Below are 21,926 nucleotides of genomic sequence, written 5' to 3' on the forward strand. Positions count from 1 at the left end.
CATGCACAAGTTCGAACAAGACCTCTTCACTGCACAGGACCTACAACCGACGCTATACACTAGATGCATCAATTACATTTTCTTCCTTTGGACTCATGGTGAACAATCACTGAAACAGCTGTACGATGACATCAACAAGTTCCATCTCACCATCAAACTCACCATGGACTACTCTCCGGAATTGGTTGCATTCTTGGACACACGCATCCGTCCCTTCATACCCGGCTACGTCGAGGGCATCCTGAAACCCATTGTACAAAGAACCCCTAACTTCTGTCACCTCAGCACCTCATTGTACCACAAGCCCACAGATAACCTCACCATGCTCCACTTCTCCAGCTTCCACCTTAAATACATTAAAGAAGCCATCCCCTACGGACAAGCCCTCCGTATACACAGGATCTGCTCAGATGAGGAGGATCGCAACAGACATCTACAGACGCTGAAAGATGCCCTCATAAGAACAGGATATGACGTTCGACTCATCGATTGACAGTCCCGACGTGCCATAGTGAAAAACCGCACCGACCTCCTCAGAAGACAAACACGGGACACAGTGGACATGGTACCCTTCGCCGTCCAGTACTTCCCCAGAGCAGAAAAACTATGACATCTTTTCCTGTGCCTTCAACATGTCATTGATGAAGACGAACATCTCGCCAAGGCCATCCCCACACCCCCACTTCTTGCCTTCAAACAACTGCACAACCTCAAACAGACCATTGTCCGCAGCAAACTACCCAGCCTTTAGGAGAACAGTGACCACAACACCACACAATCCTGCCACAACAACCTCTGCAAGAAGTACCGGATCATCGACACGGATGCCGATCATCTCACGCGAGAACACCATCCACCCGGTACATGATACATACTTTTGAGACTCGGCCAACATTGTCTGCCTGATATGCTTTAGGAAAGGATGTCTCAAGACATAGTACATCTGGGAGACCGTGCAGATGCTATGACAATGGATGAATGAACACTGCTTGACAAACACCAGGTTAGGAATGCTCCCTCCCAGTCGGGGAACATTTCAGCAGTCACAGGCATTCAGCCTCTGATCTTCGGGTAAGCGTTCTCCAAGGCGGCCTTCATGACACACAACAGCGCAGAGGAACAGGGAAAGGAACTGATAGCCAAGTTCTGCACACATGAGGACAGCCTCAACCAGGATCTTGGGTTCATGTCACACTATCTGTAACCCCCCACAACTTATCTGGGCTTGCAAAATCTCACTAACTGTCCTGACTGGAGACAATACACACCCCTTTAACCTGTGCTTGGCCCTCTCTCCACTCACATTGTCTGTACTTTTAAGACTTGATTACCCGTAAGGACTCGCATTCCAACCATTATCTTGTAAATTGAGTTTGTGTCTGTATATGCCCTGATGGTGAATACAACTCTTCACTCACATGATGAAGAAGCCTCAGACTCCAAAAGCTAGTGCTGCCAAATGAACCTGTTGGACTTTAACATGGTGTTGAGACTCCTTACTGTGCTTACCCCAGTCCAATGCCAGCATCTCCACATCATGTCTCATTTAACACAGTGACAGTGCCAAACAATACAGTGGAAGTTATTCTCATTGAGAGCACGGAATTCTGTCTCCACAAGGACTGTGTGGTGGTCACTCTCACCAATGCCATCACGGACAGATGCATCTTCAGCCTGCAGACTGATAAGGATGAGATCAAATATGTTTTTCTCTGTTGTTGGTTACTTCACCACCTGGTGCAGAATTATTGTTCAACATAGTAGTACTGATTCATCAGTCGAAGAAGGACGCTATGTGGTAATCAGTAAGTGGTTCCTTGTCCATGTTTAACCTGAAGACATGAGATTTCATGGGGTCTGGAGCCAACATTGAGGACTCCCAGGACAACTTCCTCTGGATTGTATATCACTGTGCAGCCACCCCTTCTGGTCTGTCCTGCCAATGGGACAGAACATTTCCAGGGACGGTAATGGCACCATCTGGGACATTATTTGTAAGGTATGATTCCGTGAAAATGTCAATGTCAGGCTGTTGCTTGACTAGTTTGTGGGACAACTCTCCTAATTTTGACACTAGCCTCCCAATGTTAATACGGAAGACTTTGCTAGGTTGACAGGGCTGTTTGTTTTTCCGTTGTCTTTTCTGATGCCTAGGTCAATGCCAGATGGTCCATCTAATTTAATTTCTCTGTTGAGTCTTTATAACAATTGATGCAATTGAGTGGCTTTCTAGGCCATGTCAGAGGGCAGTTGAGAGTCAATCACATTGCTGTAGGTCTGGAGTCACAGGTAAGGACGGCAGATATTTGTCTCTAAAAGACATTAGCGAACTAGATGGGTTTGTCTGACAATCAACAATGGTTTCATGGTCATCAGTAGATTCTTAATTCCAGATTTGTTTTATTAAATTCAAATTCCATCATCTGCTGTGGCAGGATTTGAACCTGGGTCCCCTGAACATTAGCTGAGTTTCTGGATTCATAGTCTAGTTGTAATACTACAAGGCCATCGCCTAGTGATGGATGGTAGATGAAAGGGAATTGTCATGAGTTAGGAGAATTTTAGATGACCATATGTTTAAGCAGGCTAGAGCATGGGAGGCCAGTCAGAAGTGCTTTGGACTAGTTATGTCTAGAGGAAACAGACATGGATGGAGGTTTCAGCAGCACATGAATTGAGACAAGGGACAAAGTTGGATGATGTTATAAGAACATAAGAAGAACATAAGAAATAGGAGCAGGAGTAGGCCATCTAGCCCTTCGAGCCTGCCCCGCCATTCAATAAGATCATGGCTGATCTGTCGTGGCTCAGTTCCACATTCCCGCCCTCTCCCCATAACCCTTAATCCCCTCTCTTATCAAAAACCCATCAACCCCCGTCTTAAAAATATTTAGCGAGGTAGCCTCCACCACTTCAACGGGCAGAGAATTCCAGAGGTTCACCACCCTTTGAGTGAAGAAGTTCCTCCTCAACTCCGTTCTAAACCGCCCCCCCTTTATCTTGAGGCTGTGCCCCCTAGTCCTACTATCCTTTCTGAGCAGGAAGAGTCTCTCCACCTCTATCCTATCCATCCCATTCATCATCTTATACGTCTCAATGAGATCTCCCCTCATTCTTCTAAACTCTAACGAGTACAAGCCTAGTTTATTCAGCCTCTCCTCATAGCTCAACCCCCTCAACTCCGGCATCAGCCTAGTAAACCTCCTCTGCACTCCCTCCAAGGCCAAAATATCCTTGCGTAAGTACGGCGCCCAAAACTGCACACAGTACTCCAGCTGCGGCCTCACCAATGCCCTGTACAGCCGCAGCAAGACCTCCCTACTTTTATATTCAATCCCCCTCGCTATGAAGGCCAGCATCCCATTCGCCTTCCTGACCACCTGCTGCACCTGCAAGCTGGGTTTTTGCGACTCATGCACAAGGACCCCAAGGTCCCTCTGCACTGTCGCCTGCTGCAGTTTTTCGCCACGTAAGTAATAATCCTTCCTACCATTATTCCTACCAAAGTGGACCACCTTGCACTTGCCAACATTAAATTCCATTTGCCATTTCCTGGCCCATTCGCCCAGCCTATCTAGATCCTTCTGTAGACTCTCCACACCCTCCGCACAATTTGCCGTTCCACCAATCTTAGTGTCATCAGCAAATTTCGACACCCTACACTTGGTTCCCTCCTCCAGATCATCTATATAAATGGTAAATAGCTGAGGCCCCAGCATCGACCCCTGGGGCACTCCACTAGTCACCATCCGCCAATCCAAATAGCACCCATTGACCCCCACTCTCTGCCTCCTATTTGACAACCAATCCTCTATCCACGCTAACACCCTACCCCCAACTCCATGTCCCCTGACCTTCTGCAATAACCTCTTGTGAGTTGGAAATAGTTAATCTTATGCATATATAAATGAAACATGGGGAGATAGTAGTATAATGGTAACGTCACTGCACTTGTAATCCAGAGATCCAGACAAGTGTTTTGGGGACCCAAAATGGCAGCTGATGTAATTTAAATTAATTCAATTAATAAAATCTGGAATTTAAAGTTAGCCTCAGTAATGATGAAAATCCCATCTGGTTCACTGATATCATTTCAGGGAAAGAAATCTGCCATCCTTCCTCAATCTGGCTTGTTTGTGACTCCAGATCCGCAGAGAAGGGATTGCTTAGCTATTTAAGCATTAGAAGATGCAAATTCATAGCTCCTCGCACTTACTTACACCATATTTGAAGTTTTCTTGCATATTACAAGAATTGTGATAAAAGCAATGATTTTGCAGTTGATTGTATTTTCTAACAGTTGTTCTCTGCGTCAAATTTTCTAGAGTCATGTATAAAGCTAAAACTTCACAATATTGGTTGGATCCAAATTTGCAAAAGGATATGGAACAATTTTCAAATGAAAATGTCTTTGGAATAAGTAAAACTCCTAGCTTGCTGGACCATAGTTTAAATTTTGGCTGCAAAAATTCCACTGAAGTGTTCAAAATAAAAAAATAAGTTTGAAAGTCGAAATCTGTTGTTGATTTACAATTAAGTATATTCCAGGAATTTTACTGCAAAATTAGTGATAGAGTTGAACAAACATGAGACAAAATGATCTCATTCTAGGGTATATATGTCTGAAATGGTGCAACAATTGAATGGTACAGATGGGGCATAGTCCAATATTGCACAACTTTCACTGAGTTGAGAACAGACCAGTTCATCCTGGTCGCATTAGTTCACCTCTTGCTTTTGCGCTTAGGTTGACTATTAGTGGCACCTGTAAAGATCAGTATAGCAGCAACAGCAATCACTGGAGGTAACCACATTAAACATGACTGTTCCTATTCAAAGACAATTAACAAAGGTGCGTGAAAATGATATCATGATAGTTTGAGTACAGGGTGTACACTACCTTTGTAACACTATCCACGGCAGTTGTTTTTCTGTGGCTATATTTACATACTGTGAGTGAGAGTTGTGTAAACAGTCACTAGAATGAGTGGCCACCTGCTTATGTCTGATAAATTTCCAAGCCAAACAGATTTCTTAACACAAATAAAAGGAATTGCAACCATGGTTCAGAGATCATATGTAAATACTGACAAACATAGCACATCACTTTATTTCTTATTTTCTGGTCCAACAATTTGCTATGCAAGTATTCTTTGAATAGTATTCCCTAATGAGAATAACCTTATTTCCCATGTCAGCAATCCTTATGTCCTCTCTGAGCAAGATTGACAATATTCAATAAAACATATCCAGTACTTATTTTAGTTGTCTGTAATCCCAGTCCTCTAGGAATTGTGTTGAAAATTCCCAAATTTATTTCACATAAAGTGGACTTTAACTCATCTGTCTTGGCTGGTGAACTACAGTCTGCTAATCCAGTGTATCACTTAATCCCCCACATAGAAATTTTGTGTGTATTATGATGCCTTCTTTGGATTGGCGGCGGGGGGGGATTCTTCATCATAAACTAATTGTATATGAAGTAAACGTATGACTTCACAGTGAATTATTATATGCTGAACAAGGGTCTTTCTTCTCTAGTAAAACATGTCTTTAGATCCTGTTACTTGCCCCAACCAACAAACTAGTCTGGATACTCCAAAACTTATCTATCCACAAGGTTACATAACCTGGTAGAATAAATAATCTCAATAGCTATACAATATATGTTTACTATATTGCTAATTGTTATGAATAACACATGCACAATTTTCTAAATCTCCAGAGGATTGTCTCAGCATAGTAAGAATTTTACATAATTCAAAGATGTATTAATAACATCATGCAACTTCATCTTCTCAAATTGACCTTACCCATGCCTGCAGATTATAAAATACCTCAGAACAGGAGGTATTCTGAAAGCTAATGGTTAGTTGCCTGTTTTAGCCAAAGGTCATGGTTTCCATGAACCAGCATTCAATACTAACAACTAACTGAAAACCCTATCAGATGCAAATGAATCATTAAAATTGCACTTTTTGTAAATCAATCACAGATTAGCATGGATGGAAAAATAGAAAGGAAATATTTTTAAAGAAATGGAACATTTTGAGACTGAAGAACCCAAGTACATTTGTAACTAGTAGGTGACATATCACTCACCTTCAGACTAAAACACTTTAGGAGACAACTTTGATTCACACTAAGGTCCCATTCACTGACAATATAACAATTCTCCACAAAATATTTGCAAATGTAAGTTGTTTTGTTTTAGAAATTATGCTATAACTGCAGGTTTTTCTGAAAAAGCTGAATTAACTAATTAGCATAAATTGCAATGTGTGTGCTTTTAAGGGTGGGTTGCAATACCATGAAGATGTTAAGTAAATTGGTGGAAATAAACTTGGAGGAGAGCAGAGCCAAAAATGTCCATTCATGACTAAAATATAATCAAATCTGAAAATAAACTTTTCTAATGATAGATAAAGTTATCACGGGGATACTATGATAACAGTTCAGATGAGAAAGAACCACAGACGTGACCTTATCTGAAACATCAAAGAAAATTACTAAGGAATTCTGTCAAATGGGATAAGAAAGGAATTCATCATTTCCCTCATCAAAAATCCACAGAATGAAACTCCTCCTCAATCTGGCAGGATCCATGCTCTACGGTTAGGATTTAATGAATCTAAGGCGGGAAGGGCAGTCTAATGGAACAGGTTCCTTCAACTGGCACAGATGAAGCAGTGGCAGAAAATACAATGTCTATGGCTGTTTAGTCAAACCACTAAAGCCAGCAGGACCAACAAAGGCACCTGGCTATCTCACATCGTATCAGGATCCACCATGTACTCCAATCTATGTTTAAGTCACACAATCTGTCAAAATTTAGAATGTCAGGTTAACACTATCTTTGTTTTATGTATGAAAGGATATATATAAGGGACATTGTGTCATAGCTAAGTTTTTTCAATTTAAATGATTTGTCAAAATCATAAATTATTTCTGGCTTTACTTGTGTATGTCACGAAAGAAACCACCAATTATGAAGCCACAGAAACAACTGGCATCGTGGGTGGACTCTCCATAACACTGAACCTCTGAATGAAGGAAGGGAATTGTACAACAATGATATGTGCAAAAAGGGTCTTCAACCTATAAAATTAGTCTTTCAAATTTAGCTTAGATTACACCAAAGAGAGAGTAAATATTAAATAGAAACTTTCATGAACAGTGAAAGATTTCTTCACATGCTGACACCACTTCCAGAACTGACTTGTCAAGTGATATGTCTGTTTAGTTACTGACATCATTATCATAGCAGATCTGACATCTAATGACACCCACTCTTGACATAAACTGCTGTTGGGAAGGTGAATACTTCTAAATAAGCATTATAATGAACATAGATCATAGAATCCTGCAGTGCAGAAGGAGCCTTTAGGCCCACCGAGTCTGCACTGACCACAATCTCACCCATAACCCCATGTATTTACTTTAGCTAGTCCCCATGACACTAAGGGCAACTGAGTATAGCCAATCCACTTAAGCACATCTTTGGACTGTGCAAGGAAACTGGAGCATCTGGAGGAAACCCACGCAGATACGGGAAGTACGTGCAGACTCTGCACAGACAGTGATCCAAGGTGGGAATTGAGTACCTGGCATTGTGAAGCAGTAGTGCTAACTACTGTGCCACCATGCCAACCTATCACTATCACTTTTCATATCACCAGATACTTGCATAATTGAATAGTCAATAATTCTCAAAATTATACTTATTTACAAACAAGTAGAAAGAGATGAAGAAATGAAAAAAGGAACTGTCAGCTAAATTTAATGGTTGCAGCAGTGACTGCATCCTCAGCCGGAAGTTAGGGGAGTCCCACCATGGTTACTATTACAGCCTCTGACGGAATTCAATGAAAATCAGTCAGTAAACTGCACGTGATCAGTACTCCTGCCCCTAAGGTCAGAGGTCCCATTTCCAAGTGTTACCAGCCAGAGGGCTGACAGCTTTCTGGAGCAATGGCCACAGCTGGGACTAGAGCTAGCTTGAATCAGTGAAGATGGAAAAAATGGTGGACCAATGGGGGGATGGGATATGGTGGGGAGGAGGGTTTCACTGGGGCTGGTCCTTGCTGCCAAGTTGGCCCTCAGTGCTTGATCAAAAGGATCCTGAGCTAAAAAAGCTTTCACTGGGCGCCCTTGGTAGGTGCAGAGGAATCCACACCACTGGTAGAACACCAGCAACAGGATCAGGCCCTCAAGTGGTGCTTGACTGGGCATTTAAACGCCTCAATAGCCTCTAGGTGGCAAACCCGACCTAAATCATCCTTACACCGAACTTAATCGGACAGAATTAGGAATATGGTGACACGCCACACCCCCACTTCCCTCCTGATTCTATGGTATCCCCAACCACCTTCCTGTCTCCGTGCTCAATCCTGAAGGCAGCATCAACATGACAGAAGGCATTGGAATTTCATCATGACTTCATTCTCTTGCAAGCTTTCTTGCCTGATGAATACCTTCTTCCCTGATGGGGAGCCCTAGCTGATATGTGCCATGATGAAAAAACAAGTCATTAAAAAAAAGCATTACAGGTTAAGTAGAAAACAAACACAGGCGTGCATTACCCCAGTCTGAAGCCTAACATAATTTTAAGATCAGGATATTTTAAAAGGTATGAAAGGTATGCTCATGAATGAATTTGTGGGATCACTGAACTAGTTGAATGGCTTAAATTTAGTAACGCTACATGGACAACCATAATGGAAGAATAACCAACAAATAATAGTTTTCCGAAGACCTATGACAGTATATTTGAAAATAAATCATAAGAAGACGTACAAGATTCACCTTACAATAAGCCTTATCTTTGTAGGTTCAAATGCTACTTTCAAACACGTAATCTAGGTTCTTATTCTAATATGAGGGATTGCTGCAGAATCTGAGGTGGAATATTTTGGACAAGATGTTAGACTGAGGCACAAGAAAAGTAAATTCCAGAGCACTTTTTCAAAGAAGAGCAAAGGAAGTTATCCTGGTATTTTTCTCCCCTCTCATTGGGAAAATACTGTCAATTCTGGAGGAACACAATGTGGAGAATGTTTGCATAATCTGTGACAGTTTCTATTTTTACAAAAAAAATGAATGTTACAAGATAATAAGAAGGATGTTTGTACAAACAAGTTGAAGAAGAGAAGTTTTACACTAATAATGTACAAGTTATTCATTGCAATTCCATCTCAGACAAATTAATTTGCAGCAAGTAAAAGCAATAAGACCCAATTTATTTTATTCTTTCACAGGATGTCAGCATTACTGCAAGATCAGCATTTGTCTCCCATTGTTAATTCCCTCTGAGGTGGTGATAAGCTCCCATTTAAACTATTGCAGTCCATCTGTGTAGGTACACCCACTTTACTGTTAGGAAGGGAGTTCCAGGATTTTGACCCAGCGACAGTGAAGGAATGACGATATTGTTCCAAGTCAGTGTGTGGCTTGGTGAGGAACAGGCAGGCAGTGGTATTCCTAATCATCTGCTGCCTTTGTCATTCCAGGCAGCAGAGATTGTGAATTTCACCAGCATACCCGCCCTGATTCCAGGGGCAAAGCTCGAGGAACGGCATTCTCCGTTGGCCTCGGGCAGGACCGTACATGCATGGGCGGACAAGCCAGTAAAATTCTGCCCTGTGAGTTGTAAAGCTGCTGTCAAAGGAAACTAGGCCGGTTAGTTTTACGTCTGTGGTGGGAAAAATGCTTGAATCCGTCATCAAAGAAGAAATAGCGAGGCACCTTGAGAAGAATTGTTTGATAGAGCAGACGCAGCACGGATTCGTTAAGGGGAAGTCGTGTCTGACAAATTTATTGGAATTCTATGAGGATGTGACTAGTGCGGTAGACAGAGGGGAACCGGTGGATGTGGTGTTTCTCGATTTTCAGAAGGCGTTTGATAAGGTGCCGCACAAAAGGTTGCTTCAGAAGGTTAGGGGGCGTGGAGTTGGGGGTAAGGTGTTAGCGTGGATAGAGGATCGGCTGTCTAATAGGAGGCAGAGAATTGGTATCAATGGGTGCTATTCTGATTGGCGGTTGGTGACTAGTGGAGTGCCACAGGGATCGGTGCTGGAGCCTCAACTATTTACCATTTATATAGGTGATCTGGAGGAGGGGCTGAGTGTAGGATGTTGAAATTTGCTGATGACACAAAGATAAGTGGAAAAGCAAATTGTGCTGTGTAACTTGCATTATATTCATATATCTGATTTTGAAACTAAATCCATTGTATTACTTATTTAAAAACTATACAATATCTGGTATGCATTTGCAGTACTTAAGCAAATAGAGATACATTTTCAAACAGCAAAAAAGGTTCAGAAACTGTGTTTGAATGCGTCCCCTTCACATCATGTCTGCAGAGGGATCTCGATAGGCTGAGTGAGTGGGCGAGGACCTGGAGTACAATGTTAGCAAGTGTGAGGTTATCCACTTTGGCAGGAATAATAGTAGGAGGGATTACTATTTAAAGGGCGAAAAGCTGCAGCATGCTACGGTGCAAAGGGACCTGGGGGTCCTTGTGCATGAGTCGCAAAAACCCAGTCTGCAGGTGCAGCAGGTGATCAGGAAGGCGAATGGGATGCTGGCCTTTATAGCGAGGGGGATAGAATATAAAAGCAGGGAGGTCTTGCTGCAACTGTACAGGGCACTGGTGAGGCCGCAGCTGGAGTACTGTGTGCAGTTTTGGTTGCCGCACTTGCGCAAGGATATTTTGGCCTTGGAAGGAGTGCAGAGAAGGTTCACTAGGCTGATACCGGAGATGAGCGGGTTAGACTATGAAGAGAAGCTGAATAGACTGGGTTTGTACTCGTTGCTGTTTAGAAGGATGAGGGGGGATCTTACAGAGAAGTATAAGATAATGAAGGGGATGGATAGGGTAGAGGTAGACAGATTCTTCCCGCTCAGAAAGGACAGCAGGACTAGAGGGCACAGCCTCAAGATTGGGGGGGGGGCAGTTTAGAACGGAGTTGAGGAGGAACTTCCTCACTCAAAGGGTGGTGAATCTCTGGAATTCTCTGCCCGTTGAAGTGGTGGAGGCTACCTCGCTAAATATATTTAAGACACGGGTAGATAGGTTTTTGGTAGGCAAGGGAATTAAGGGTTATGGGGAGAAAGCGGGAAAGTGGAACTGAGCCACTTCAGATCAGCCATGATCTTATTGAATGGCAGGGAAGGCTCGAGGGGCTAGATGGCCTACTCCTGCTCCTATTTCTTATGTTCTTATTTCTTATGAGTGCATCTTGTATTTGGTACAATCTGCTGCCTCTGTATCAGAGGTGGACAGAGTGAATATTTAAGGTGGTAGACGAAGTGATCAAGTGGGCTGCTTTGACCTGAGTGGCATCAGGTTTGTGGAGTATTGTTGGAGCCAGACTCATCCAGACAAGTGGAGATTATTCCATCACGTTCCTGACTTGCCTTGTAGATGGTGGACAGGCTTTAGCAAGTTAGGAAATGAGCTATTCCCTCCGGAATTCCCAATCTTTGATCTGCTACGGCTGGTCTAATTAATATTATGGTCAATAGTAAATCCCTGGGATATTATTAATGGAGGTTCTGGTAATAGTAATGCACTTGAACGTTAAGTTAGTTAATTCTCTCTTTTTGTAGTCCAGTCATGGCCTGATACTTTATTGTCACAAATGTTAATTGCAACTTGTCAGACCAAGACTGAATGTTGTCCAGATTTTACTGCATATGGATATGGCCTGTTTCAGTATGAGGACATGTCTATTATTAATGTAGGCCATAAATACAGTGCAAAGTAGCTGTGTAACTTGCATTATATTCATATATCTGATTTTGAAACTAAATCCATTGTATTACTTATTTAAAAACTATACAATATCTGGTATGCATTTGCAGTACTTAAGCAAATAGAGATACATTTTCAAACAGCAAAAAAGGTTCAGAAAACTGTGTTTGAATGCGTCCCCCTCACATCATGTCTGAGTTTATAGATCCATCCCGGAGTAACTTACTCTTTAGGATGTAAAAGCCCAAAATGAAGAGCTTGGGGAAACTAAAATTTTGTTGGTAATTTCTGTTTTAATTTATTCATGGGAATGAGAGAGCCACTAGATGACCAACATTTATTGCCCATCCCAAACTGCCCTTGATAACGAGCCATCTTCCTCAACCTCTGCAGTCCATGTAATGTAAGTTAAGGCACAGTGTTTTTAGGAAGGGAGGTCCAGGATTTTAACCCAACAAAAATGAAGGAACAGTGATTTGGTTCCAAGTCAGAATGGTATGTTACTTGCAGGTGGTGGTGTTCCCTTTCACTTTCTGCCTTTGTTCTTTTGGTGGTGAGCTCACAAGGTTTTAAAGTGCTGTCAAAGGGCTTTTTAATTCCAGATTTTTAATGAAGTCAAATTTCTACATTTGCCATAATTCAAGCCCAGGTCCCCAGGGTATTATCATACGTCTCTGGATTACTGACAATGGCTGGTCTTGTTAGGATGCCATCTAGCCACTGCCTCCTATCATTATATATATATGTTCATGCAATTATATCAAATAAATGCATCTTTTACAAGTAAACACAAAGATCCCAGAATTCTATGGGACCATTTACCATAAAACATGCGCTTAAGCCATGCACATTCCCAGCGCTGTTAAATAAACACAACGCCTCTGTGACAGAGCAGCACTAATAATTGGAAGGGAGGACAGGGGCCTCCATTAAATGGTATGAATTAGCTGAAGACTGCAGCAGCAGATAAGTAATTAACGTTTCGCAAGACTTTGATTTGAAAGTCACTGTAATAGGTGATTCATTTAACATTTAGCGCCACATTTAAAGAATGTCCTCATCTGGAGTAGGTAAAAACACCAGATTGGAAGAAGGTACAGAAGAGGAACCAAAATTATAATGAAGGTAATCTTCAGACATTTCTTGAAATGTTGCAAATGAGAGAAAAACCCTGAATGGCTGATTGTAAATGCAATAAAATCAGGAAAAGTGCTTTGGATGTTACGTGGATAGAGGTGGCAATGACACCTTCATACTGCAGACTAGTGACAGCAAAAATTCATCAGTGAAGGTGGGCAAGTAACATCCATCCACCATTCGTTTTCCTTCTTGGATGGAATGGATACCAAAATACTATTCACTCTCTCAAATTAATGGGTGTCCTTCCGGGAAGAAAATCAGCCATCGTTACCTGATCTGATCTACATGTGACGTCAGATCCACAGCAATATGGTTGACTCTTCCATACACTCTGAAATAGCCTAGCAATTAGGCATGGGCAATAAATGTTGGCCCAGCTAGTGATGCCCACATTCAGTGATTTTTTAAAAATCCTCAGGTAATGTATTACATGACCTCCCATTAGCATTGACCCCTGTATGAATGAAACTCCCAGGCCTCAGTGTCAGCAAAGCCATGTCATGAAAAGATCTCCCTAAACAGGAAGAAATGGGAATATAGAAAAATTGAATTAGGGTTCAAATTCCATTCATTAGTCAATTCTTTTGATTCTCATTTCACTCCCAACCAACCATCTTTTTTAACTCACAAGATTGTTCTTTTCCCAGGTCCACCTTTTCTCCTGCAGCTCCAGTAGATCTGCAATTTTTAAAATCTCACTTGAATAATTAAAAATTAATTTTAGAGCCAGCAATTTTTTCTGCCCTCTTATTACTGGCATAAACACCCTGATGCTTAACACAAGTTTAAGTATGATTTGTTGCTATTTTTGGCTTTTGTTATTTCTTTCTATCCAGTTTATGCAGTGGGTGGGATTCTCCAGCTGTTCATACCAACGGGATTCTCTGGTCTCACTGCAGTGAACGGAGCTGTGGCCGAGTGCCAAATTCGCCGTCCTTGCTGGCAGCAGCGGCAGGCATGAACAGCTGAAGAATTTCAGCCAGTATCTCCCTATTCTAGACTCCATTTCCAATGTTTTAAAACAGGCAATTGCTTACTCTTCAAATACTTATTCCATTTATCTCAGCTCTCACTTATTGGTCAATTTTTTCTCATAGTGGGGTACACTATCTCAGGCAGCCCTCCTTCTGAAATTAGTAACCAGCACTGGCACTGAAAAATGTCACAATTCACATATGAAAATTAGTAAAATTACAAAGTAACAATTGGTGATAACATGCAAGGCTCCCTTGAAACAATGAAGGCTTGCTACACCCAATGTATTGAAATGTTACCTTCATTGGGTACTTTAAGAACATTCTGTGAATTTGGACTATTTTTATTGAATAGTTCTACTCAACTTCTGTCTTGAATTAGCTTTTATCCAGTTTTTTAAAGTGAACAGATTATACTGGGATTAGCAAGGTCAGAGGCAAAAGCACTCCAGCGGTTCCACAGATTACACCTTTTCAGAATTAGTTGTCTTAGAATGTTTTGCAACATGCAGTCTAAAACTGGTGCCATGGAGTGTAAGCATTCTTGCGTCTTCAAATGTTAATTCAATGGTGCTCTTGTTGAAAAATGCTATAACAGGGAAACATCCAAAGGGTTAATTTCTCCAGATTTTGCTTGCAAACCAGTAATAGATTGGCATAGATGGAGGCCAGATATCTGTTTTTTCAGTTGGGAAAAAGTTCTGACATGGGATGCAATAGCCAACACAATTTTTTCTTGAGATGAAAAAAAACTGGGTGATACTCTAGTTTCAACCAATCAGTTGGTAAGAATTAATAAGGAAATACGCAGCAGTTTCACATTCTGAACTTTTCTTATTTAGTTAAACAAAGGAAAGGTTAGGGTCAATTAGATATGAAAAAGAAATTTTGACAGATATTGAAGGAATACCAGAAATTCAAAATGAGTTAAAAGCAAAATTAAAAGCAAAATACTACAGATGCTGAAATCTGAAACAAAAACAGAAAATTCTGGAAAATCCCAGCAGGTCTGACAGCATCTGTGGGGAGAGAATACAGCCAACTTTTCCAGTCTGGATGACCTTCATAAAATGAGTTATTTGTTTTGTTTTAATTTAAAAGTTGAATGAATACATGCAAAGCAAGGAAGTCATTACATTTATGTTGACTTCTGCTAAAGGTGGTGGCAGTGCATCATTTAAGCAGGTTGTTTTCATAAAGTTACATAGGTTATGTAATTCTTTTGAAATTAATTTTTTAAGGTGTCGAACCTAAAACAAATTGAAATGAGTTTTGTTTTGAGAAGTCATGTCACATATTATACTGACAGCTTTCATCCTCGTCCTTGGCTGGGATTCTCCGGTGCTACTGCACTGAATGGATTTTTGGCTGAACGCCAAATACTCCATTCTCGCTGGCTGTGGGCAGGGATGGATGAGACTGAAGAATGCCACCCTTTGTCTGTTAATATTAGATGCCAACAGATTCAATGCCACAAAGCAGGATCCAATGAAGAAAACTATGTGATTAGATCAATAGTATGAATACTATTCACTGATGTGGTATAATTCTGTATCTTTTACTGCAGTATAGCAAACTTGGTTTGTGAAGGAAAAGAGCCACGATAACATAGATGAATGAAGTCATGGCAAGTTCTAATGTAGCATATATCCTTAGACAGATTAATGAATTAGAGAAATTAAAAAACAGTTTAGGATTTTTTTTTCTGTGTGAAGGTAACGACAGCACCTAGAGCACCTCAAACGTAGTAAAATAATCACAACAGCGTTATCAGACAAAATTTAACATCGGGCCACATAAGGAGATATGAGGAAAAGTAACCAAAGGTTTGGTCAAAAGGGTAGACATTATGGAACATCTTTAAAGGGAGAAAGTGAATTTAAAGGCTGAGAGGCTCAAAGAAGGAATTCCAGAGCATAGAGCTTAACAATGAAATGAATGGCAAAATATAGAGGAGACAAGGAAATCAGGAGTGTAAAAGAAGCTAAAATTTGGAATACAGCTACACTGACTCTGATCTCACCCTATAATGACGCAGTTACTTTGTAGTAGAGGTCTTTGATAACTATCAGAATCAGGAATCCAGACTTATTTTCCACAGCATAAGAAACAAATCCATTTGACAAATAAAACTTTGTTGTTTAATGACCTTTTCAACAATCAACTAAGATCTCAGAATTCTTTTTTGCTAGTAATAAAAATAGCCTGCAATATTTCAACCCCAACAGCAACCAGTATTCGATTGTTTCTTTCAATGAATGTGAGTATCGCATTTGTTGCCCTAATTTGCTGTCGAGAAGATGGTAGTGAGCTGCCTTCCTGAATCATTCCAGTCCATCTGGTGTAAATACACTCATAGTACTGATACAAGTTTTTGATCCGGAGACAGTGAGCAAATGGCGATATGCTTCCAAGTCAGAATGGTGTATGGTTTGAAGGGGAACTTGTAGGTAGTGGTGTTATGCTTATGTTCTTATGTGTTCCTATGCATTCCTTGCTCTTATCCTTCTAGCTTCTAGGTCATGGGTTTGGAAGCTGCTATTGAAGGAAGCTTGGTAAGTGGCTGCAGTGTGTCTTGTATATGGTACAGACTGCTTTGAAATTGCACTGGTGATGGATGACAATGTTATAAATGTAGGTCCCTTTAAGAATAAAGCAGGTCTTGCTTTAGAGTGAATTGAGAGCAGGTGATGATCATTGAAGCTAATACTTAAGAGTTGGTTTTTCTCCTGTTGGTGCTGTTTCTTGACAGGGAGAGGATGCAGAAGGGAAGAGTGGAAACCCAATGCTTGCACTGAACAATTGCATCACAACAAAATAGTTGTGCATAATCAGAATGCCTTCTGCTGCCTAATTCAGTAAATGGATATTCACCTCTAAAACAGTGGAGAGAATGATGAGTATGGTGTCAATCATGCAGGTTGCTTTGTCCTGGATGGTACAAGCTTCTTTAGCGCTGCATTCAACTGTGCACGTAGCCAGTATTCCACCACACTCCTGATTTGTGCCTTGCTAACAGGCTTTAGGGAGACAGGAGGCAATTTATTCACCACAAAATTCCCAGCATTAACATGCTCTTGTAGCCAAGTATTTGTATAGCTGGTCCGTGATGATCCTCAAGATCTTGATGGTAATTTTATTGAATGTCAAGAAGAGATGGCTTGATTCTTTCTTGTTGGAGATGGTCATTGTCTGTCACTTGAATGTGGTGTGAATGTTACTTGCCACTTATCCGCCAGGCCTGAATGTTGTCCAGGTCTTCCTGCATGTGGGCATGAACAGTATCTAAGGAGTCACAAATGGTGTTGAACATCTGTGCAGTCATCAGCAAACATCTCCACTTCTGATCTCATGATGGAGGGAAGATCATTGCTGAAGTAGTTGAGTTTGGATGGACCAAAGAAACTACCCTGAGGAACTCCCGTATTGATGTCCTAGGGTTGAGATACTTAGTCTCCAACAAGCACAACCATCCTCTTTTGGGTTAATTATGACTCCGACCAGTGGAGTGTTTTCCTCTAATTCCTGCAGACTGCAATTTTGCCAGGGCTCCTTGATGCCAAACTTGCCTATTGCCTCGATGTCAAGAGCAGTCACTCTCAGCTCATCTCTTGAACTAGCGAGCAGGTTATTGCTGTCTAAGCGTCACTTGACAACACCACCAACAACACCTTTCATTATTTTGTTGATAGTCAAAAGTGTTCTAATGGAGTGTGAATGGCCAGATTGGATTAGTCCTGATTTATGTGGTCAGGATACCAAAGAACAAAGAAAATCACAGCACAAGAACAGGCCCTTTGCCCCCCACCCCACCCCCTCAAGCCTGCACCAACCATGCTGCCCGACTTAACTAAAACCCCCTAACCTTCCGGGGACCATATCTCTTTATTCCCATCCTATTCATGTATTTGTCAAGATGCCCCTTAAAATTCACTACCATATCTGCTTCCACTACCTCCCCTGGCGAGTTCCAGGCACCCATTACTCTCTGTGTAAAAAATCTGCCTCGTACATCTCCTTTAAAGCTTGCTCCTCGCACTTGAAACCTGTGCCCCAGTAATTGACTCTTCTACCTGGGAAAAAGCTTCTGACTATCCACTCTGTCAATGCCTCTCATAATCTTGTAGACTTCTATTAGGTCGCCTCTCAACCTCCGTCGTTCCAATGAGAACAAACCAAGTTTCTCCAATCTCTCCTCATTCTTGATGCCCTCCATACCAGGCAGCATCCTGGTAAATCTTTTCTGTACCCTCTCCAAAGTCTCCACATCCTTCTGGTAGTGTGGCGATCAGAATTGAACACTACATTCCAAGTGTGGCCTAACTAAGGTTCAAAAAAGCTGTAACATGACTTGCCAATTTTTAAACTCAGTGCCCTGGCTGATGAAGGCAAGCATGCCGTATGCCTTCTTGACTACCTTCTCTACCTACATTGACAGTTTGTGACCTGTGTACCTGTACAACCAGATCCCTTTGCCTATCAAAACTCATAAGCGTTCTGCAATTTACTGAGCAATTTTCTACATGTTAAGTACTGCGATGACATTTAACTGCACCTTACTTCCTGATAAATTCAGATTCATTTATCTCCTTAATGCAAATGTTGCCATGTATCAGCTCCATTGATTGTATTACCAGTATGGCTATTAGTTAGAGAAACTTTTGATCCTTAATTATGAATATTAAGAGCTGGAGATAAAAAAAATTTATAAAGTGAACTGTATTTATAATATATATGTTTATGATACTTTCTCAAAGTTCAGTCGCCAGTAGTAATCGATCTGACTGTGATATATGACTTTTAAAACCCTCGCTCTATAATCCATCGTAGGTAGCTATTACAAAATGGACAAATGATTTCCTAATAATTAACTACAGATTATCTTTGTTGTTGTGAAAGCTCCTAGATCCCTTTCACTAAACATCACACTTTGCTTTACTGAACCTAGCTCTCATCATCATATGATAATTCATTGGAGTTTAGAAGAGTGAAAGAGGAGAACCACAGAAACTTATAAAATTCTAATAGGATTAGATTCAGTACAAATGGTGGGGGAGTCCAGATCTAGGGGCGATGGTTTGAGGACTGAGCTGAAGAGAAATTTCTTCACCCAGAAAGTGGTGAATTTGTGGAATTCACTACTACAAAAAGTAGTTGAGGGCAAAACCTTGTGATTTCAAGAAGAAATTAGATACAGCTCTGGGGCTAAAGCAGTCAAGGAACATGGGGCAAAGACAGGATCAGGGTATTGAATTTAATGATCAGCCATGATCAAAATGAACGTTGGAGCAGGCTCAAAGGGCCAAATGGCCTACGCCTCTTCTATTTTCTATGTATGTTTCTATGCAACTCCCAGAGGGCAACAAGAAAAGGCTAAAAACTATCATAATCACCAGAAATGTTTGTTAAAGAGGTAATGATGTCACCAGAAAGTGGCTGAAAATAATTTCACAACCTCTGGTTGTGAAACACAATGGGACATCCTATGACAAACTTTTGAAGTCTAGTCACTATTATGATATAGGAAAATCATGGCAGCCAAATTGCATACAGCAAGGTCCCACTAACAGCTTTCAGATAAACAATGAATAAACTATCTCAGTGACATTGGTTGAAGATAAATGTTGGCCTAATCACCAGATGAACTTCCCAGCTCTTCTATTCAGAGCTGATGTTTAGTCACATCAAAATTATAACTATTCTGCCTCAGTACTGCATGGGAGTGTCAGTTAGGATTGGGGCTTTAACCATTAATTTTGGAATCAAAGGCAAGGATGCTAACAAAAAAGAAAATACAAAAGCAAAATACTGTGGATGCGCGAGAACTAAAAACAGAAAGTTCTGAAAGTACTCAGCATATCTGGCAGTGTCTCTCAGAAATGGACAAGACAGTTCTGACAGAAGGTCAATGACTCGAAACATTAACTCAGTTTTTCTTATCACAGCTGCTGCCAGATCTGCTCAGTATTTCGAGCATTTGCTTTTTTACTACTACCAGTGAGCCAGAGGTCACACCTTGTTATTAGAACAATATCCATGGTTTATTTATCTCATATGTATAAGGTACATAACCACATCCAGAATCAGCAACATGGCCAAACTTGAAACTTTTAAAAATTCCAGCTTACTTTATAAACACTAGATAGAAAAGTAATTTAAAGATTGTATTGCACCTGAAGAATCAGATGATTCTTGTGCATGACTTGAGCCTTGCCCTCAGAATTCAGGGATCGCAAACACTTGATTACACTGCTGACCTTATCAATCGTTCCAACTGACCTGGAATCCTAGTTAGCACCTCAAAGGGACATATTATTCAGATTTTGTAAAACTGTAACAGGTGATTTGATTACAAGGATAACCAAAGTTCTTTCCATTAATGATTAGGGAAAACAACATGACTCAAGCTAACAAGCTGTGACAAATCCCATATATTTCTGCATTTATCATACATAGCAGTTTCTTGCCCCAATATTACAATCTGGCTTACTAAGTTAAGGAGTCAGAAAAGCAATGCTTCCAGAATAGATTTGTACGATAACAAAGCATTTTCTCTATTAATGATTAAATAAGCAAGGTCGTTAAACCACAGGTATCCTAAGTATACATGTATTATTGTTTCTGTAAACAGTTAGGACCTTCTGGTAAAATCCGAGTGCTATTATCTTCAGAAAGATATGTGAAACACCTACTGTGATATTGCAGGTCAGATTCCTCTACATGAGATGATTTATTTTTTAATTAAATATCCTAAAAATAGGCCTCAGTATGTATCCAAAAGTTAAAGTGATGATACTTTCTGTTTCAAATGTAATATTGTTGGTCTCACAATATTTAAAGTTAATATTTCTTCCGTAACAATTTCCTATTTTTAAATTAGATTATTGTTTTGTTTTAAGCAGACAAACCTGCTAAGATACTGCCAAGTACAGTGGACTATGTGGTTAGCCTTTGTAAACTACATTACAGAATTTCTGTTCATCAAACAATTGATCCAATTAACTGTTGACTTTAGGATTTATTTTTAATTCTAAACAGTATAGAAAATTTTCAGTTAAAATAAAGGCCAAAATACAAGTTCAGTTGTTACCACAATAATATTCACTCAACACAATGGACAAAACAGGGTCTGAACATCCATGTTACAAGTGTGCACTCTGGTCACTCTCGCTATATTGGCAGCAAATCAATTGATCAATCATGAGGTATTTGATAACATTCAACCTTTATTCATGTTGCCATAACCCCAATGCTAGTTAAGAAGAAATTGATTGCATTCATAAGCTCTCTACATTTTTCATATTCTGGCGATTGAGAGCAAAGCACTTAGGTTAGAAAAAGGAGAAGAAATCAAATTACAATCTTGATGCACAGCAAGCAGCACTTTGTGCTGATCATCAAACACCTGACAATTTGAACTTGTCTGCACTTTTTAATTTTATTACTATTTTTAGATGTGAAATGTTTATTCAATCATTTCACAGAGCAAACTGTGCTGTTAATGCAAAACATCAAAAATAATTATCAGTAAATTTGATCACTTCTATTTAAAACCACTGTGAGATCCATGGCAAGAAAAACCATGGCAGTGTGCGCTCTTACATAAGGTCTCATTTTGGTATAGTGCTTCCATTACCTGGGATGGAATTTGTCCTTCAGGTGTCCAGAATCATCCTTCAATGATCTGATCCTTAAGATCTTATGTACTTTGAACACTCATTTTTCTTTGACCTTAGAAAACAAAAATAAAGTTCTGAAATCTCACCAATGTACTGGCCTATAGAAGACATCATGAAACAACAAACAAAACATTAGCTATCTGTTCATTTGGTTAAAGGACGTATAAATTCAATTCCTCTCAATTTTGGCAGCCACAGCTGAATACAGTATTAATGGTGCGGACTATAGCATTATATTATTTGATCATCAACTGCACCGACTTGTATTCTACTGATTTGACAACGTCATTCAACATACTACTGGTTTTGTTGATTATTACACTCCATTGTTGGGACATATTTGGAGTCAACTCTAAGTTGCTAAGTCTTTTTCAG

General features: G+C 40.4%; 1 long non-coding RNA gene across 2 annotated transcripts in view; it reads right to left on the reverse strand.

Annotated features, from left to right (window-relative positions):
- The window catches only part of LOC145344076 (uncharacterized), a 144,448-nt gene that overhangs the window by 40,042 nt on the left and 82,480 nt on the right, over positions 1 to 21,926 (reverse strand). For both annotated transcript variants that reach the window (XR_013886835.1, XR_013886834.1), the window contains exon 3: positions 21,509 to 21,603. This is a non-coding gene — a long non-coding RNA (uncharacterized LOC145344076). The remainder of the gene's footprint in view (positions 1 to 21,508; positions 21,604 to 21,926) is intronic.

The sequence above is a fragment of the Carcharhinus amblyrhynchos genome, chromosome 6 (assembly GCF_965287045.1).
Source record: "Carcharhinus amblyrhynchos chromosome 6, sCarAmb.v2.hapA, whole genome shotgun sequence".
NCBI classification, from domain to species: Eukaryota; Metazoa; Chordata; class Chondrichthyes; order Carcharhiniformes; family Carcharhinidae; genus Carcharhinus; species Carcharhinus amblyrhynchos.